The following is a 21,568-nucleotide window of genomic DNA, read 5'->3' on the forward strand; positions in this document are numbered from 1 at the left end:
AAATGTCAGCACCTCCCAAAATTCTGAAGGAATACACATCAAACTGTTAACAGCAGTATCCCTCTAGAAAGAAATGAGAATGAAGGCCGTAGCTTTGGAACCAAGGGGATGGTCACAGTTTACTTCATCTGCCAATGTGCATATTGTTTGAATCTTTTGCAAAACTATATTCCTTTACGAGCTGTGTATTTTAGAATGCAATAATATAAAACAATGAAGAGGTAAAAAAAATAATAATAATAATGTCAGCACCTAGCTTCTTATATTGGGACATAGCGTTAAATTTAAAATTCAAATAAGTCACTTGGAAATATTTGTGTTCTTTAATGAGTATGGACCATTCCATCTATACTTGATGAACTAATCATCCTTTCTAGAAAATTGTAACTTAAATCACAAAATTGAATTGAATATTGGCGAGCTTAACAGTTGAATTTAAGTCTCAGTGACACAAGTTTACCCTTCAAATTTTAGTAAGTAAAATTACTTGTCAATTACTTCATTGTTTAAAATTTATGAATAATCCATTGCATGATGTCATATAAATCAGTTAATATAGAATTATAATACTATTATAGCCAACAGAATTTAGATTAAATAGCATATGAAAGTATACAATTTTTGTTGGCAATACAAGACCCATGAACTCGTGATTGGAGTGATGAGTATCGCAAGGCTTGGCAGCTCAATGTCTACCATGAACCATTGGCAGAGTACCACATCCGGCAAGGAAGAATTTGCAAAGATTTAATTAAATCTCTATCCCATTATTTTGTTTGTAGACCCTTGTCTCTTCTCCTTTTGGTACCTTAACTGCAGTTAGCATTCTGTTCAGTTCCTCTGAAAAAACAAATAAAAGCCAACTGAGGATACTGGAGATCATTTCAATTCTTCTCCAAGGATCACCTCTGAATTTATAGCTTTGACAAATTCTTCTCATTTTCCAAGATCTCCAAATGCTGATGCTATGGCATTTATTTCTGGACCTCTTGACTATTTGTGACAAGAGTCCAAACTAATCTCTGTAGTTCTATACCTAATTCAGAATTTCTTCTAGCTTCCAATCCCCACTCAGTTCTCCATCATATAAACTCCTTTAGCTCTTACAAAACACATTTTCTTTTAAACACTGCTGTCAGAGAATCTGAGAAATATTGGAAAGCCTGACTGGTTAATTTACTTTTATCCACATGCATGCCTGCCTAAATATCTGATTCCTCAATCAAAATTCAAAGACGACTCTTTACAATAATCTATCTTTATTAGTATTTTTACTGATATCCCACTGAGCTCTTAGCATTCTTGAACTAATTCCTTCCCATAAAAAACTTCTCTGCTCAGCCCACTATGAAAGCCTTTTGATCTTCTTGTGTATTGCCAAGCAATACCCTTAGTATGAAATTCTTCCATAACATCTTTTTCATTTTTGTTAAAAATCCTGCCCTCTCCCAGCCTACACTGGCTCTCCCAGCCTACACTACACTTCATGGAGAGCACCCTACAACCAGTTGACAGAGGAAGCGAAGACTTCAACCTGGTCTACAGATCAGTTCTACTGGATTGCCGGCACCACCTGAAGGTGGATAGCAACCTCTGAGATCCTGCTGCAGATGATGTATAGAGAAGTCCTCCCAGTGGGCAGAACTTTAGGCAGGACTACTGGTTATTCATTTTGTTTCAAATGAGAAATAGCCAGATGCACAATTACTGTATTGATTTACGTTATGATTTAGCTTGACTGGTTAGTTAGGGACTTGGAAGGATAATGACTGGAGAATATGTGCAAAGAAATTTGAGCAAGAGTTCTGTGGAATGGCTTTGACTTGAAAAAAAAAAATGAAGATGTTTGTGTCTTTTGTAAATACTTACCAAAAGGTGAACTCAGCAGGAAGAATTTTAATAATTTTAATAATCAAGGGATTAGGATGATCCATTTCATGGATACAAGTTGTCCTCTTTTCCCAGGCACCTCTGTTATTACCCACTGGGCTGATGAACAAACTGGCACTGGTGGCAAGAATGGAAGTTTTGCGTGGGTTCAGCAACATGGATTTTCACTCACCAAGGCTAACTGCTGAGTGCATCATCAATCTGTCAGCAGCAAAGACCAACTAACAGTGAGGCCCCAGTAAGACACCACTTCCTGGGGTGACTGGCCAGCTACCTGAAGGCATGTTGATTATAATGGACCATTTTCCATTATGCAAGAAGCCACATTTTGTACTTAATAAAATGAACACTTAATCTGGATATGAATTTGTCTGCAAGAGGTCTAAATCAACCTCATGTTTTTATTGGTTTCTGGTAGGAGAGTGCTCCCACTTTATTTTCATTTAAAATGTCATGGAAAATTTAGTTCTTTACATATCCATGTACCTAATAGAGCCAGTATATTACCACTTATGAGAAAGACAGTTTCACTATTGATAGAGCCAACTGTTCTCTAATCCATTCCATATTTGATACAAATCTATAAAACTATACCCGTCAAATGTAAATTCCACAAATACAATATTCCAACAGACTTGAATTGCAACTTTCAAGAGGGAAACCTTACAAATAAAAACCTGAATTCAATGTTTATTGCAGCAATGTCTGCAATAGCCAAACTATGGAAAGAACCTATATGACCATCAACAGATGAATGGATAAAGAAGAAGTGGTATATATATATACAATGGAATACTATGCAGCCATCAAAAGAAATGAACTCTTGCCATTTGCGATGACATGGATGGAACTAGAGGGTATTATGTTTAGCAAAATAAGTCAATTGGAGAAAGACAACTATCATATGATCTCCTTGATATGAGGAAGTGGAGATGCAGTGGGGGTTGGTTAGGAGGTAGAAAAAGAATAAATGAAACAGATGGGATTGGGAGGGAAACAAACCAAAAGAGACTCTTAATGTCACAAAACAAACTGAGGGGGGCTGAGGGGAGGGGGGAAAGGAGAGAGTGTTGGGGTTATGGACATTGGGAGGGTATGTGCTATGGTGAGTGCTGTGAAGTGTGTAAACCTGGCAATTCACAGACCTGTACCCCTGAGGCTAATAATATATTATATGTTTAATAAAAATATTTTTAAAAACCTGAATTCAAAATTTGAAGTTATGGTCTCTTTAATTTTTTTGTAATAAGTAATATTTTATTCACTTTATGTGTTATAGTTTAAAACTGACATAAAAATACATAATTCCATTAATCATTTCTAATGACAATATACAGAATGAAATAGAGAAAAGTTATATAAAATGAATTTAAAAATAAAGCAACTATTTGTGTGTGCTTGCTTGCATTTTAGTAATCTATTTTGTATTATATACTCATATATGGGATTATTTTAAATCTCTTCAGTTTAATTTAATTTTACCTTTCCTATATATGATTTTTTGTAAGATTTTATTTGTTTGAGAGAGAGAGAGAGAGAGAGAGAACACAAGTGGAGAAAGAACACAAGGAGAGGGAGAGGGACAGGCAGACTTAGAGGGAATCATGACCTGAGCTAAAGTCAGATGCTTTAATTGACTGAGCCACCCAGGTGCCCCATATTTATGATTTTTTTTAAATTAAAAAGTGACTCTACGGCAGCATTTTATCATTGTGAGAGGAAACAAACACATGCTTTTACACATTCATCAGCCACCAGGACTTTTCTTCTACATGAATTCATGATTTACACACAACAAATGTTTGAGGTGAGATTCCCCATTACCATTTAAAATAATAATAATAATCCTGGGGTATAGAGAAGTTAATTAAGTTGCAAAGTTTTATACAAGCATGTTACAGACAGATCTATGATTCTGACTCAGGTCTTTTTGTCCCCACTGAACTTTTCATTATAGCATTCATGTCACTAAAATACATTAATGCACTTAAAGTAACTGTTTTTTCAGTATTTTTATCTACAAACAGTGATGTTGTCTTTACATTAGTAGCAAATATTTTTCATATGCTTTGACTCCTGAATTACAGATTTTTTTTCTAAAATTTTATTTTTCTGATGAAATATTAAACTTTATCATTCAAAGAGTTAAGACCAAACCCTTTATAAATGTATATGTGCTCGATATTTCCCATTTAATAATATGTTGGCACAGGGGCACCTGGGTGGCTCAGTCTGTTAAGCAACTGCCTTCGGCTCAGGTCATGATCCCAGGGTCCTGGGATTGAACCCCAGGTCTGGCTCCTTGCTTGGAGGGGAGCCTTCTTCTCTCTCTCCCTCTGCCTGACTGCAACTCCCCCTGCTTGTGCTCTCTCTCTCTACTACCTCTCTGTCTGTGTCAAAAAAATAAATTAAAAAAAAAATCAAATAAATAAATAAATAAAATTTAGAAAAAATAATATGTTGGCAGTTAACCAGTTCTACCTTTAACAGTTTAGTCAAATCCAGTACTCGCATACCTAGGTCTGTGACTTAGGTATGTAACTTAGAAGTTACAATATACCAGTAACAAAGAATAGTATATATCTAAAATATGTAGTAGATCAGGCCATAACGAGCTAACAACATCGTGTATTTGTTGGGGTAACCAACAAAAGATGCACCTTATCCAGATATATTTTATGAATAAAAACAGTCAACATATGATGAAAATATAAGTAGATTTCTTAAAAGGCATTTTAATTATTTCCAGTGATCCAGACAACATCTGCATTGCCTGATGTCTGGTGTCAATGATATATGATGTGTTCTATGTCAGCTCTAGAAAAGATGTTGCAGTTTCATGTGCATTTGGTTTTTAATACTACCTCTGCTGGATGCATTTGGTTTTTAATACTACCTCTGCTGGATGCTTTACTCACTTTCACCTTTGGTATTTTTCCTTATGGTGAAGTTGGAAGTGTTTGCACTGGAAGCCAACACCAGGCTGAGCCACGGGGCCGATATTTGGATTTATTTTTCAGTCTATCATTCAGCATCATCCTCAGTGTTGTTTTCAGTATCTATTCATGTCATTGGAGGAACAAGCACTTTTCCCAATTATAATCAGAACTGCAATTTGGGGTTCAAAAGTGAAGATGGGTTGGATGTGAAAAGCTGAGGTATCCATTTCCCGGAGTTACTTAAGTTTCCCAAATATGTTTGAAACATCTGCTCATTGGAGCCTAAGGACCAACGGTTGTTGCAGAATTGAATTCACATATAGCTAGGTAAAATGTGGAGGGTTTTTTTGTTTGTTAGTTTTTTGTTTTGTTTTCTTTTGTTTTTTAGTTTCTGGGTGTTTTTTCTTTTTTTTTAATTTTCTCAATAATTTTTTATTCTCTGATCCAAATATGTTAAATATATGTTCCTACTTGTTATAAGCCATCTGAAAAAAGTTCTGAATTTTTTCTTAGCACTATTACTGCCTAAGAAAAGCTGTGTTAGCCACTGTACGATATGTTCCAGAGAAGCAAGACACTCGATTTTATTTTCTCTTTATTATTCCTTAAGCATTCTGCCTTTGTTATTACATTAATCATCTGACATGAAAATCGATTCTAAAACATTTCAACACCTTAAAGAGAACTTTCATTTCCTACTTTCTTATCTGTTTATAGGAGTTAATGTTTATCAGACTTTCCATTTTATCATAACCAAGCAGTGATAGGAATTTTCTTAAATTACACATTATGACAATGAACTTCCCACAAGACAATTTAAATGCAATTTGTTGTGCAGAAAATATTTTCCTTGAAAATGTTAATTGATCTCAGTGTTTAGACATTAATTTAAAAACACAATGCTAAGTAATCAAAGCTAAGAAGACCATGCTTATATTGTCTCTGAGATATGGTTATTTCCCCATAGTATAATGATCTCTAATGAAAATCAGAAGTCATAAGGACATGGTAACATAATGAATTTTCAGCTGAAAATGAAACTTGTGAAATAGGGATAATAGGGATGTTTAGTCCTTTTGGAGGGGTAAAAAGAGCATGACATAAACTAAAAGATTGATTGGGGATTAACATACTAATTATACATATATATGGAAAATACTTGTCTGCTCCTTGCACTTAATTGACATTTATTTTAATTATTTGATGTAATACATCTGTTGGAAGAAATATACTGAAAATTTCTGAGGTAACCTGTTTCTATTTTAAGAATCATATCAGTAGGGGGGCTCCTGGGTGGCTCAGTGGGTTAAGCCGCTGCCTTCGGCTTGGGTCATGATCTCAGAGTCCTGGGATTGAGTCCCGCATGGGGCTCTCTGCTGAGCAGAGAGCCTGCTTCCCTCTCTCTCTCTCTCTGCCTGCCTCTCCATCTACTTGTGATTTCTCTCTGTCAAATAAATAAATAAAATCTTTAAAAAAAAAAAAAGAATCATATCAGTAGGTGTACTACTGAGATTATTTTAGATTTTGTGAGAAACATGTTAAAGACTTGGAGGGTAAAAAAAAAATCACTAGTATTTCCCTATTTTTACAAATATTCTGAGTCAAACTGCCAATCTGCATCACAAATACACATTTTAAAAAACATATTAAGAGATGCAGTAATACTTTTTAAATAAAAGATCATATCTGCTGAAATGCACTAGGTCCTATATACTGTACTAGACATACAAGACTGAAAAAAACAAACAAATGTTATTTAAGTGTTTTACATTTCAAAAATGTCAAAAGATATTCAAATATTATATATATGAAAAAACATATTGTGTATGTGTATATATATAATTTGAAATATAAATATATATATGAAATATACATATGAAGGGACCAAATATCAACTCTAAACAATTAAGCATTTTAGTTAAACATTAAGCCACATTTCGTAACTCTTTTGATTTAGAATAAATTTATAACTTTTTGTTGAAGTAATTGAAATAAAATAATTAAAATTGGTATTTGGTACTGGCCAAATTTTAATTTATAAGACTTAATTTTATTTAAACCAATTTTACCAGTCTACAAGAATATAAAAACTATAGGTGGCTTTGGAGAGTGCATTTGATTCCCTTTATTTTTCCGAAACAATTTTTGAAATCATCTTGAAGACTGATGGACCAAAATTTTCAACTTGCTTTGTTTCTGTTTGCATTGTGTAAATATAACTCCCAGAATATCAGAGAGGACTAGAAGTATGATAATTAACTTTGTATCTCATTTAACTAAAATGAGAATGTGTGTTTGTTTCAACTCATTAAATACAGTTGAGTTGCCCCTTTATCTTATTGCTTGGAATGGGAGTTAGAATTTTTGAAAAAGTAGTAAGTTCAAAGACTGTATCTTAAAAAAAAAGTTTATCATTCTAACTTCTCCTTTTCTTGAAATGTGTTATTTCTACCAGGGGGAAAAAAAAAGGGAAGAAGAAGACAGAAAGAAAGATATTTCCTTTTATTACTTAGAGGTCAGAGGAAATATTTATTTGAAGACCATGACCAGAGGAAAATAGGCAGTGACATTAATTATCAGTGAGTGGAGCAAAATGTAAGGAGCACTCAAGTTGTTTTTCACCCAGTATATAATTCAGGGAATAAACATGTACATAAATAACATTTTGAAATGAAAATGAGCATTACGTAACAATAACAGGACCAATAAACAATTAACATTTGAAACTGTATGTAAATCTGAAAGTAGAATACCTGTAAAAACCTTACAAATATTAGAAGAGGTGGTATTATCAAGGAAGATACGAGTAGAGCAAAAGTGAAATCATTTTCTGGGGAATCAGAGAAACAGACATGCAAACAAGCATGAATTTATAGAGAGAAGAGGTAGGAATCTACCTATTTATACAAGATGGCAATATATAGTCCAGGTCAGTAAGTAATAAGTTCAGCTTATTTACATTGTCTAAGCAGGACTAATAGAAAGGTTGACTTGAAAATTTACTGTGGTACTGATTCTTCTCCTCTCCTCACCCCTCTCCAAACTCAATGTAGGATCCTGATTAGTTTCTAAGTTCTGAAACAAAGCTAATCTCTTTTTAGTGCTAAATACATGTCATTAAACAATAGCATCTCACATTGGTAAGACTGTCAAAAAAACTACATATGAATGGAGAAAGAAAAAGGGAGCATATCTAGACATATAAATATTTAGCTACAGTTACAAACATTACAACCATTTTACAACCATTTCCTTGAGTTATACTATCTATGTCTTCAACAAAATAGTAGCAGAGTTCTTTTTTGAAGTCAAGGTAATTTCATTCATTATATATCTTGAAGTGATATTTTGATAGCTGATATTTTTGGTAATTAAATACAAATTGATTATGTAGTCATGATTTTACTTTGTCAGCTAATTGCCAAAGGGGTTACCATCAGTTGATTGTGATTAGTGCTAATGCAATTCTTTTTTTCTTTTTTTTCTTTAAGTAGACACCACACTCAGCATGGAGCCTAAGACGAGTCTTGAACTCAGGACCTGAGATCAAGACCTGAGCTGAGATCTAGAGTCAGATGCTTAAAAAACTGAGCCACCCAGGTGACTCACTAATGCAGTTCTTTAATACATAAATAGTGATGAGCATAGCCAATAGTAATGAGGCTCCCAAGAGTTAAGTAATTAATTATGTTGGTCTTTAGGATAAACAGAAACAAATAGCATAATGCATGCCATCAAAATTCCATTCATTATGAGCCATCCCTAGTATATCTTTAATATTTGTGGTTTAAACTTAGTCACTAGTGAACTTGTTACCACTAGTTTCCATATATTAAGTATATAAAATAAGACATTTTATTTTCCAGGCACTACAAAAAAAAAATCATTCCTAACACTGTGCATTGTGAATAACGTAGACAAACAGCTTAGGTTTCTATTGCTGTATGACAAAGAAATAATACTTTAGAGGCTTAAACAACACCCATTTATTATTTCATAATTTCTGCTGGTCAAGAATCTGGTCGCAAGATAACTAGACTCTATGCTCAAAGATCTGCGGGCTGAAATCAGGGTGAAGACCAGTCCATGTTTTTTTAGGCAATAAGAAAAATCACTTTAAGGTCATTCAAGTTGTCAAAATCCAGTCTCTAGCAGTAATGGGACTTCCTTGTCATGTGACCCCTTTAATGTTATGTGACATTAAAAGCCAGAAATGGAGACTCTTACTCTTACTCATTCCTTCTCATGCTTCGCATTTTTCTTTCCTTCCCTCCCTCCCTCCCAATATTCCTCCCTTCCTTCCTTCCAGATTTTATTTATTTATTTGAGAGAGAAGAGTGAGTGGGAGGGAGAAAGAATCTGAAGCAGAGTGCACTCTGCACTGAGTTCAAAGCCTGACCCTAGGCTCAACCTCATGATCTTGAGATCATGACCTAAGCTGAAACCAAGAGTTAGATGCTCAGTCAACTGAGCCACCCAGGCACCCCTACATCTTTTTCATTAGGAGGAGCTAAGTTTCTTTTAAGTGATCATCTAATTAGGTTAGACCTGTTAAGGATAATATTATATTTTATCAATAACTTATTTGTGACTTGAAAGATGTCCTCAAACCCCTTCATATCAGCACCGAATCTGCTGTTTGATTTAATAATGTAGAGAAAAACTGTATGTACACGAGAAAAAAAGGATCTTGAGGGGTCATCTTATAATTCTGCCTAAGATAAGAAGTGCATTGAAAACCTAAAGAGGTTGAAATTATCCCTATGTATTTAACCAGGACTGGAGCATTCCTCCACTGCCTACTACCAGAGTAGAGAAAATCTATATTATAACCTAATTGTACATGGAAATTGATAACACAAATAAATTATTTGAATTTCATTTTTGAAAGAGTGTGGAAAGATTTTCTTTTTACCCAAATTCCTTCAAGGAAAAACCAGGATTTCCTAAGTAGAGAACTAAGGAAATTCGGAAAATAAACTAATATATAAGAGTTATGAAAGTTCTAGCACAGTGAGGGGTCCCTTTCACAAAACCTGCCAGTGCTCTTACCCATGCATAAATAGCTCATGACATACCAAATTATCCTTATTCCTTGAACAGCCCATACAGTGTCATGTCTTTTCTATTAGTTCATTTTATTCTGTGTGGATTATCTAGCCATTCTGGGTATGCCCATAAACCTCTTTCTAATTCCAAAACATTTATCTGATATATTAATACTTGTCTGAAAGTATTCCTTTTTTCTGGGATGCCACAATAACTTGTTTTTTTTTTTTTTTTTTGGACTGAAGGTTGGAACAGCATTCCCACAATTCATATGTTGAAGCACTATCCTGCAATGTGATGGCATTTAGAAGTGAGGCCTTGGGAGGTAATTAGGTTGTAGATAAGGTCATGAAGTTAGAGCTTTCATGATGGGACTGGTGTATAATAAGAGAGGAAGAAAGATCAGAGCTTGTTTTCTCTCTGCCATATGAGGACACAGTAAGAAGATGATTACTTGCAAACAGAAAAGAATTGAAGTTTTACATATTACATCAACACATAGGAAAAATTATTTGGCTGCCAAAATGTCACCTTTTACCATCCATAAAATCATTTCATTTTGATGAACCCTAGTATTTGCTCATATTTTGGTAAAGTATTACTGCTAGAGAAAAATAAATCACCTGGTTTCCAGGCATAAGAACAAAATTATCTTGGGTTATTAAGCAATATCTAATTTCTAAAATAATCAGCAAACAGAACAAGATAAGGGACTAAGTACCAAAGGGCAAACCTACATGCTCACTCTAGTAAAAATACAGATATGGAAAAATGAGCTTGCTTTCATGTCTTCATACAGCATTGGTGAAATTTTGGAGGCATTTATTTAAAAGTTTAATGTCATCCAATATCATATGAATAACTCTATGTAATCCATAAACACATTTCTTCATAAACTATATGGCATATTATTGGTACAAGTTAAGGTCATGTGAAGTTTATAGATATACTTGTGTTTCTAATCAATACATCTTGACCATTCCACAAAGAGCATGAAACAGTATTTGTTTGATATTGATAGGTTGTCAGAAAAGGACAATCAACCTAGAAGGGTCAATAGTCTAGAAAATTTTAAGAGCAGAACAAAAAAGGTGCCAATTTAGTTACTGTAGTGAAATATTTATTAAGGGCAAAGTAATCATGCATGCTCTCAAGTACACCAAAATAAATAAATGTACTCTTCAACCAGCCAAGAAATAGAAAAATGAAAGATTTGTGAAACTACTTCTGATTCTAATAAAAATTTATCAGCTAAATAAATCATAAAAGTCACAACATGCAGCATGTCATAATGTGTAATAGTGTTTCGGGTTTACATGTATTGATTATATAAAATTTAAATGCAATAATTTTCCATTTGTACTTTTGACAGTGAATTATTTCACTTTTCCAAGATAGGGTATTCACTATACACACACAATCTAACTATAATGTCTAGTTATTGACATGTAAAAACAACTTTTTGGCTCAATAATTTGTTAATTAGTTTATGTTAATTCTCATCTTTAATTTGCATGCTTTGAGTTCTAAGTGCCTGATTTTGTGCTTATTGTGCCATACTAATCTCACTGGAGCCTGCCAACTCTGAAAACTGGACTCATATTCTGTGTTTCACAAATGAAATTTGTAACTGAGGTTAAGGTAGGTTAAATAAACCACTCAACATCAAACCACCAATATGTATGTCAAAGCCAGAACTGAAAATAAGTATGACCTGCTTAAAATTGGGGACATATCACAATCTAAACTCATATCCCAATTTTTCTTATTTCTCTCTCAGGTATTCAAAGCTAATATTAGGATTGTGACATTGTATATGGTGGAAATGAGAAGAGGCAAAAAATCTCATATTTGTTGTTTGCCTATATGAAATTTAAAAAATGAGAATAGTTGAATTAGATGGTGTTAGGTTCTTCATCATCATCAATTTTCCGATAAATGGATATGGAAAAGGACATATGTGAATTCCTGTGGCTATTTTTAGTGATATAACTAATGAATGTAGGCATTCTCCAAACATTCAGTTGTATTTATTTCACACTCACAAATCAGTTATTCAATGTGTCAAGCCAGACTATAAGTAAAGACAAATATTCTAGCAGTATTTTCCAAGTAAAATTTAGTTCCTTTTTTAACATCAAAAACCAATATTAATATTGAAGAATTAAAATCAAATCATCAAAGGAAACTTAACGGAATAGTCATTATGCAATTCTAATTAACTCTTAGCTGCTGCCCTCCAGCAAAGCTCTTACCTATCTCTAAAGGAATAAAAGAGAAATTAACATATTCCCCCAATGGTCCAGAGATTCATTTTCTTAACTTTATAAAACAATAGAGAGCTTTCAAAGACCAGTTCAAATTTCTCAGCTAATATTTGGATTGATTTTACAGACATTAAAGATATTGTAGAAATATATTATATAACTCTAATTCTTAAAATATGTAAGTTAATAGGTGGAAGGGAATACTAAGGGGACAACCAGTGTTGTTCATGTTCTCAACCATTGACACAATTCCAGGGCTAAAAATAAATAAATAAATAAATAAATCGGAGGTCAGTCTGGTAAATCTGCCAGGTACTCAGCTGTTTGATGTCTGAATGTCCTCTAGTCACTACCAGAAAGAATTAAAAGGATTACCTAAAACACATTTGCCCACTCTTTCCATTATTTCCTATCGATGGGACTCTTCCATCTTCTCTGAGTTCCAGTTACCACATAAATGTCAACCCATCCACTTTCTAAAGCTCCCCAAATCTTCTCCTAACATTCATTTTATTTTGACAGATCTGTCTCTTCAAGAATTCTGTGAACTCTTCAAGAATGAGTTGGAGAAATGACAGCATGAATGATATTGTTTCTTTACCTCATCAAAAAATGGAAAGCTATAGTTTTCATTGCTACATTTTTTTAAATCTTATAATATTTTCAGGTATGACGTATGGAATATTATAGTTTAAATAAAACTGATGAAATCAGCTATAAATTCTAATGACATCGACATAAATGAAATAATGTTAGTGTCAAAAGCAGAGCAGTATAGTCTAAGGAATTAAAATAATCAAATTCACTGACAAACTGTGAATTTATGGGTGTAAAGAAATAAAAATTTGAACAATTGCAAAAATTTATACTATAATTTCCACATCCAGTATTTCAACATTTGAAATTCTCCCTTCAGAGTTCTGATTATGCAAGACATATCTATAAAACAAATAGTTTATTATATAATTTTTAAATGTGACCACCATACATTCTTCATTGAATGTGATGGTGGAATTTTAAAATATATTACCTAATATTTGTGGGCTAACAGAAAGACAAGGCCAATTTAAGTTGCATAATCTTAGAATGCTTTACTAATTCAATAACCCACAGAAGCAGATAGAAAAGTAACAGTAAAAACCCTGCCTCAAAGAAGTAGTATGATACTTTGTATTTATTTAATTCATCTGTGTTATCATGTATTTTTACAATCCCATTTTAGTTAAAACCTCTGAAATCACTGTAGAAATCCAAATCCTATATAATAAGCAACAGAGACACCAAGGGAATGATGAATAATTTACAAAACTATTAATCTTACAAAACTCAGAATATTTCACATATAAAGGCCTTTTACTTTTCTTATGTTCCCATCAATTTCATTGACCAACATTTTAAAGCACACTACTCTGGATGTCAGAGATTTATTCATTCATAAAATCAATACTATTGATCACCTACCATGTCATACATACTTTAGATGCCACGTTTGCAATAAGTAGTGAACAAGAAAGAAAAGTTCCCTACCCTCATAGGGCTTAATACAAAGATACTTCATTATATCATCTAATTTCTGAAAGTGTTAATATCATGAAGAAAAAGAAAACAGTAAATGATGCAGTGTGTTTATTTGGGTATTGATTTTAGGTAGAACTGATAGCAAGACTATGGTGATGGAAACAACTTTTGAGAAACCCAAATGAAATGAGGGCCCGAGTTACCTGATCAGAATTCAAGGAAGAGAAAACAGAAAGTATAATAGTCCAGAATTTGGAACAAGTTTGGCTTGTTCAACACAGCAAAGCAATATTTTGGTGAATGGCGAGACAAGTAGGGTATGAAGACACCTGGTCATGCAGGTCTTGAGGACTGCAGATAGGATTTTATATTTATTATAGGTATGATGAGAATCCATTGGAAATTTATGATTCTGAAAGCCAATTCTAGATTCTGTGTTGCAAAATCAGGGTAGACAGGAAGAGTAAAAACAGTCTAGTTAGCAAGTTGTTGCTGAAGTTCAGGCAAGTCATAAATAAATAGTACTGGTTTCAGTGCTGACATGTTAGAGCTTGGAATTTGTCACTCATTTTTTCAAAACAAGAAAGAAAAAAAAAACTGAGAAAGTTGAAGAAAAAAAAATCTTGATTTCTTTTTCTTGGAACTATCAGAAAATCAAGGATATATGAATGAAAAGAATTATAGCTATGAGCTGCTTACTTACAACAGAGAAGCTTCTGGAGCTATAAACTGTTAAGAACCTTCAATCAGAACTCTCATGAATTGTTGGAGGCTGAGTGTGGCTAACATGAAAAACTCCAAGGGACTGACACCATAGCACCACTTCATACACACGAACTATTGTAGATTTTAGCTCCAGGAATTCCATTAGCTTCCCATTATAAAGAGCCAAGAAAAACAATCTTCTCAGGGCTCTGACAGTAGAGTAGAAAACTAAACATTCTGAAGTATACAGGCAGAGTATTCTTTTTGTTTTACTGAGAGAAAGAGGGAAATCCATTCATACTTAGTATGGTTTGAGTAATACAAACTTTTGTCTCTGATACAGGAATTTTGTGTTTTTTGTTTTTTTGTATTTTTTTGTTGTTGTTGTTTTTGTTTTGTTTTGTTTTTTACTAGAATCCATAAGACTGTGGTATACTGACATATTAGCTGGCAAATAGGAAAAATGTCAGACATTTCACAATTCTTGATAAAATAAACATCATCTAGAAAGTTATCTAAACTGAGGAAAGACCCATATATAGTCTCTGGACAAAGGTAACTATTCTTTTGCAACTTTTGCTTACCCAGAGGTTTCAGGGGAATCTGGGAATTAAAGATATCTAGCACATTCACTCACATGTCAGCATTCCATGTGGCAGAAAGGCACTCCTTCCTTATTAGGGACTGACTCTATAGGGACTTGCAGGGCTGTGAATTCAACCATTGCAGTAATTTAGATACTCAATCATGAGATCCTCAGTCGAATTTCTTTTTTTTTTTTTTAAATCATAGTTAACTCTAGTCACTGAAGGAGAGGGGAACTTTCAATGTTTATATAAAATCTATTTAACTTTCACACTATTCCTTGGCTTGGCATTTGACTGATCTGACAATGTACGTTATTTTATTTTTAAGTTTGTTAATGATAGTAAAGAAAAATCAGCTGTCTATGAGAATTTTCAAATATTCTTTATTTTTGGAAAATTCCAAAAATATTACACTGGCCAGTGCATTTCCTTTTTTTTTCTTTTTCTTTTTTTTTTTTTTTTTAAAGATTTTATTTATTTGTCAGAGAGAGAGCACAAGCAGGCAGAGTGGCAGGCAGAGGGAGAGAAGCAGGCTCCCTGCTGGACAAGGAGCCCAATGTGGGACTCAATCCCAGGACCCCGGGATCATGACCTGAGCTGAAGGCGGCTCAACTGACTGAGCCACCCAGGCGTCCCAGTGTATTTCCTCCTACCTGAGTACCATCCTAATTAAACGCAGATGAGAGTTCTAATTGTAATGGTCTCTGAGAAAGAAGAAGCTAGATTGTTTACCCCCAAAATTTTGTCAATAATTGGTTAAACCCATGGTACTTCCAGACTTCTCTATAAACAGCAAGACTTGGGTGGCCAGACCAAACCTCAGACAAAGATTTGTAGGTCCTAGAATTTAGATTCTGACTGGTACACATGAAGAAAAAAAAAAAATAGCAAGATCCAGAGATGTTGGCAGGGCACTTACAGTGTCTGGTACTTCTAGAAACATCCTTCACACCAACACTGCAAAAACATTTGTTTTTCCAAAGCAAAATTCAAGCACACATGTGCACCAAATAATCCTAAAGGTGGGACACAGTGACAAATTGATTCTTGAATTACCTGTACTCATTTTATTTACTAGAATTCACTAAAAGATTGCTTATATTAGGGCATTTCTTTTAACACTGGAGTGAGTTGAAAGAAAAATAAACGTTTTTAATGGTACTGTCTAATACTACTGGAAATGAAGATAAAAAAACACAATAAGAGGATAAACCATTCTAGAGGTAATCTCAATATGTGAAGTTGGTTAAGTAAAATATGAAAATACCAGATGGTTTAACTCTAAAAGCCACTAAGTTACAAATGTTAATGAGTTGGAAATGTTTCATTACTGAGATATTAAAAGCAGTAATGACAATAGAACAATTTGAAAGTTCAGGCTCACATGATTCTCAGAGGGGAAATCAACTCACATTATGTCTTAAGAGTCAAATAACTAAGGCTGAGAATTACTGTTTTAGCTAAAGTTATACAGCTTTCTCTAAAGTATTAGGGCAAGGACATGGTTACATAGCAAATCAACAAAACTGGCAAATCGAAAATCCCAGTTGGTTAGTATCCGAACCTTGATTTCAGCTTAGGTTATGATCTCAACATTGTGGAATCTAACCCCTAGTCAGGCTTCATGCTCAGCATGGAGTCTGCTTGCGCCTCCCCCTCTCCCTGTTTTCATGCTGTCTTTCTCTCTCTCAAATAAGTAAATAAAATAAAATCTTAAAAAAAAAAAAAATAGGGTGCCTGGGTGTCTCAGTCATTAAGTGTCTGCCTTTGGGTCAGGTCATGATCCCAGAGTCCTGGGATCCAGCCCCGCATCAGGCTCCCTGCTGAGTGAAAAGCCTGCTTCTCCCTCTCCCGCTCCTCATGCTTGTGTTCCTTCTCTCACTGTGTGTCTCTCTCTGTCAAATAAGTAAATATTTAAAGAAAACAAAAAAAGAAGATAGAAAGATATTTTTAAGGAAATCAAGTAGTTTATAGATGATTTTAACTATATTAAACACACTGCATATTGGGTATTTTGATGAATTGGTAATTAGTACATGAAAATATTAATTAAATATTAATTTAATTTAATTATAATTAAATATAAGGAAGTTGTAAATATGTGAGAAACAATCCTGGGTGGTTTATGAGGGATACTACTTATCATTCATTGTTTTAAGTCAATATGGTTGAGGGGTGCCTGGATGGTTCAGTGGATTGAAGTCTCTGCCTTCGGCTCAGGTCATGATCTCAGGGCCCTAGGATTGAGTCCCTCATCAGGCTCTCTGCTCAGCAGGGAGCCTGCTTCCCCCTCAGCCTCTGGCCGACTCTCTATCTACTTGTTATCTCTCTCTCTGCCAAAATAAATAAATAAAATCTTAAAAAAAAAAAGTCAGTATGGTTGAGAATTCAAAATACAAGGAATAGCCATCTAAACACGATATTGAAAATATAGAAGAAACAAAAATCACATGGAATATAAAAGAATCACACACTGCTTCACCTGCAGAGCAAAAATTGAAAAGCACAAGGAATGCCTGCTATTTTTCATTATAAATCTTTCTAGTTGTATTTTATTATTATACATTTAAGTATTTATACTATTACTCTAATGAAAATAATTATTTTCTGGTTTGAAAAAAAGAAAAAAAACAATTAATGTAGATTCATAAGATCTACCATATTCCAGGCCAAAAAAAAGGAAAAGGAAACATAAAATAGATTTTGAACTCTTGACATATTTTTTAATTCAATACCACGTATTATGAAGTAAAATTAAGAACTAAAACTCTTTTTACAGCACTTCAGAAGTGATAGACTCCTTTAGGATAAAGCTCAGCATCTCTTTCTCAGCCTCTGAATTTCTGGAGAAATTCAGTGAAGTGAATGATAAATCCAAACTTCACAGTTTTTATGAGAAGTGTATGGCACAGAAGTTGCTGCGGATGTTCTGGGTGAAGAAAGGAAGGGTTGTGTGGTCCGAATCAGTGGTGGCAACAACAAACAAGACTTCCTCATGAAACAGAGTGTCTTAACCCGTGACCATGTCCACCTGTTCCTGAGTCAGGGGTATCCCTGCTACAGACCAGGGAGGACTGGTGAAAGTGAGCCCAAATTTGTATGAGACTGCATAGTGGATCCAAATCTCAGTGTTCTCAACTTGATCATTGTTTAAAAAAAAAAAAGAGAGAGAAGGATATACCTGGACTCACTGATACTACTGTGCCTCATTGCCTGGGATCCAAAAGAGCTAGCTGAATTCACAAAATTTTCAAACTTTCTAAAGAAGATGACAACTGCCTGTATGTTGTGAGAAAAATCCCTAAACAAAGAAGGTAAGAAAGCTAGCACCAAAGGGCCCAAGATTCAGCATCTTGTTACTTCACCTGTCCTCCAACACAAATGTCAGCATATCACTCTGAAGAAACAGCATACTAAGAAATATAAGGAAAAGAGTGCAGAATATGCTAAACCTCTGGCCAAGAGAATGACGGAGACCAAAGAAAAATGCCAGAAACAAATCACCAAGAGACAGAGACTGTCTGAGTTTTTACCTATAAGTCTGAGTCCAGTCAAATATGAGATGCTCTCTCTCTTTTTTTTTTCATGATTTTATTTATTTATTTGATGGAGTGAGAGAGAGAGAGAGCACAAACAGGGAGAATGGCAAGCAGAGGGAGAAGGAGAAGCAGACTCCCCAATAAGCAGGGAGCCTGAGGCGGGGCTGGATCCCAGGATCCTGGGATAATGACCTAAGCCGAAGGCAGACTGAGCCACTCAGGTGCCCCCAAAATTGGATTTTCTAAGAGTAGCAAATAGATCAGACATTAAAAAAAAAAAAACTTAAGAATAGCAAAGTCTTAGAATACAGTGACATGCAAAGAGCACTGATAATTCTAAAGCAAAAGGTTGAATATTTTATGTAAATCTTATTTAATAAATATGTGCATGAGTAAATATTCTTGACAGAAATAGTATAACAAGAATAAATCCATAAAGACTATAAAAATTTAGCTCTAAAATTTCAGGACAGATGGAAAATAAAATATAATAAACTTGTGTAAAGGATGAAATAAAACAAGTTTTCAACATTAACTCTGAAAATTCAATAAGTGAACATCAAGGAATCAACTTTTTAAGTAGATAGAAATGGAATTTAAAATAATGTGGTCTCTTTCAAATGGCTGAGGAAGAACACAACAAAATTTGATGTAAGTTGCAACAAAAAAGCTATATTTGTATGTATATATGGAAAATAGAACATATGATATTTTAGTAAATGTATATTCTAGATTAATGTTTTTGAGTATCTCAGATCAAGGGATTGTTTTCTCATATATATAACAATAAAATTAAATCAAAATAAGAACATCGTAACTAATAAATAACAAAAGAGTAAATTAATTTTTAAAGAACTACATCAAAATAAAAATTGGGTAAAAATTGATCCATCATCACCTCTCTCTTTTTTTAAAGACATCCGAAAATTATAATCCCTATAGCAAATGTATCCACTAAGATATGTAGGTAAATATGGAATAAGCAAAAATTATTTCTGTGTGTTGTTGGATAAATCATTTCTGCTAGCAAAAAACACTTCTGTACCAACAAAGAAGAGAAATAAAGAAACAGTTAATTACTCAGTAAGTGTTCATATTTGCATTCATATACAAAAGACAATCACGCAAATTTAAACAATAAAGCAGAAGAAAGAACAATGAAATTTCTTTTATCTTCTCAAGAGACAAAGGCCTCCTGATAGTCTCTGGTACATCTGCTTAGAGACTCCTCAGAGCTAATTCTGGTGGAGCATTTTTACATATCTAAATGTTAATCTAGTCTGAAAACTTGGAGATAAATAGAGATTGTAAAAACTGGAGACTGGGCTTAATCTTTAATGAGATGTATCTCTATATGCAGTCAGATTCACTATGTCTATAAGGAAACCCTTCAAGAGGATGGAGAAAGAGGAAGTCTTCTATGAAGTTATAAAAGGAGAAGTCGTTTTCATTTACCCTACAATATCTGCAGTGGAAAATCTTTCACTGTTTATAATGGCCACATACTTTTCTGGCTTACCAGCTTCTAGACTTTCGTTGGTTTGAGCTATATTAAACTAGGTATTCTGTGGAAAATTAATGGCAATGCAGGTGCAAATAATTCTGTCCTGTGAAGGGATTTACACTCCATCCCCACAGAGGGAAAAAAAAAAAAAAGTTTAGCAAACATTAGCAAGTTTAGTTTACTATGCTTGGTCCATAATTGTGTCTTCTTTTTGCATTCTTTAAATTTTACGTAAACACCTGCTTCATTTCATCTTTTATAATGAGCTAAAAAGAAAACTTTTAATACATGTTCATTTCAGATCTGTAGGAGGCAAGTCATAATTTTATCTTTGTTGAAATAGTCATCTTTGACAGATATGTTTGATAGCAAGACATTCAATTCAAACTGACTTAATATGCATAGAAATTATGGACAATTTTTTGGTCAATGTATCTGTGTGTTCAGAAGATCAAAAGTGATCAGTAATGCCACTCCAGTCCCAGACCCTTTCCATTTCTTTGATCTGTTTTCTGTAATTTCACTTTTTCGTACCTTTAAAGTTCTCAGGATAAATTTGAATACCCATCAAATATCCAGCCATATTCACCATCAGCATGGAAATTGTATGTGAAACATAATTCCAAGTAAAAGTCCTGTGGTTGTCTCTGAATGGCCAGATTTAATACTCATGTTAACATGTCATTAGGGAATGAAGATGCTCTGATTCAACTAGTCCAGTTCATGTGTTACATGTGGGTAATTAACTGAAAATATTTGGATAACAATACATAGGTTAAGCTCCTGGGAATAAGGAAGACAGAATATATTTAATGCCCAGGTAATAGTATATAAGAATACTTAAACAACTTTTAAAAAGTTGTTACATTTGATTTGTCAATTTAGAAATTATAAATTTTATTTATAAATATTAGCATTAATAGATTCAAGCAATTTAGACATAACTAAATTTAGTTCATATGATGATAAAGGGAAGACTTTTTAAGTATTCATCTTCTATGAAAACAAAAATATCTGAAAACCAAAATTAGTTAACTCATACATATTTGAAAAATAAGGTTATTGTATTTTTCCATGATAGTAATCTAAAAATCATCCTAGTCATTAGTATTTTTAATGACTTTTTCTCATTTTCTGAGATTTATTATTTATCCACTTTTCTTCTTTCTAACATAACTCTTACCTCAGGGCATACTTTTTAACATTCTTACACCAACCTTAAAATCTACCTAAATAGTGATATGACACACATATATTGTACCTTGATTTTCTGGAAAACTTTCTTTTTATTTCCTGGGAATCTTGTTTCCCCAGAAATGACATATTTGTATAGTAAATACCCAATGAGTCAATCAGCCACTATCAGTGATAAAGTGTTATTTTGTGGTTGAAAGTCAATAATTTCTCTTGTTAACCTCAGGGATCTGGGGTGAAAGGGAAACTGTCATCATTTGGAGAGCCATACATATCCAGAAAAATACAACTGAGATTTTGCTTAGTTGGAACAAAATTTCCTAGAACTATAAAATGTTAAGAACATATAAATTATAATTTTACAAATATTATGAAA

At 33.6% G+C, this 21,568-nt stretch overlaps 1 pseudogene; it reads left to right on the plus strand.

Annotated features, from left to right (window-relative positions):
• Positions 1-12,814: 12,814 nt before the first annotated feature.
• LOC101685095 lies at positions 12,815-20,628 on the plus strand (annotated as a pseudogene).
• Positions 20,629-21,568: the final 940 nt, after the last annotated feature.

This window comes from Mustela putorius, unplaced genomic scaffold, assembly GCF_011764305.1.
Source record: "Mustela putorius furo isolate JIRA1106 unplaced genomic scaffold, ASM1176430v1.1 tig00003974_pilon_pilon_pilon, whole genome shotgun sequence".
NCBI classification, from domain to species: Eukaryota; Metazoa; Chordata; class Mammalia; order Carnivora; family Mustelidae; genus Mustela; species Mustela putorius.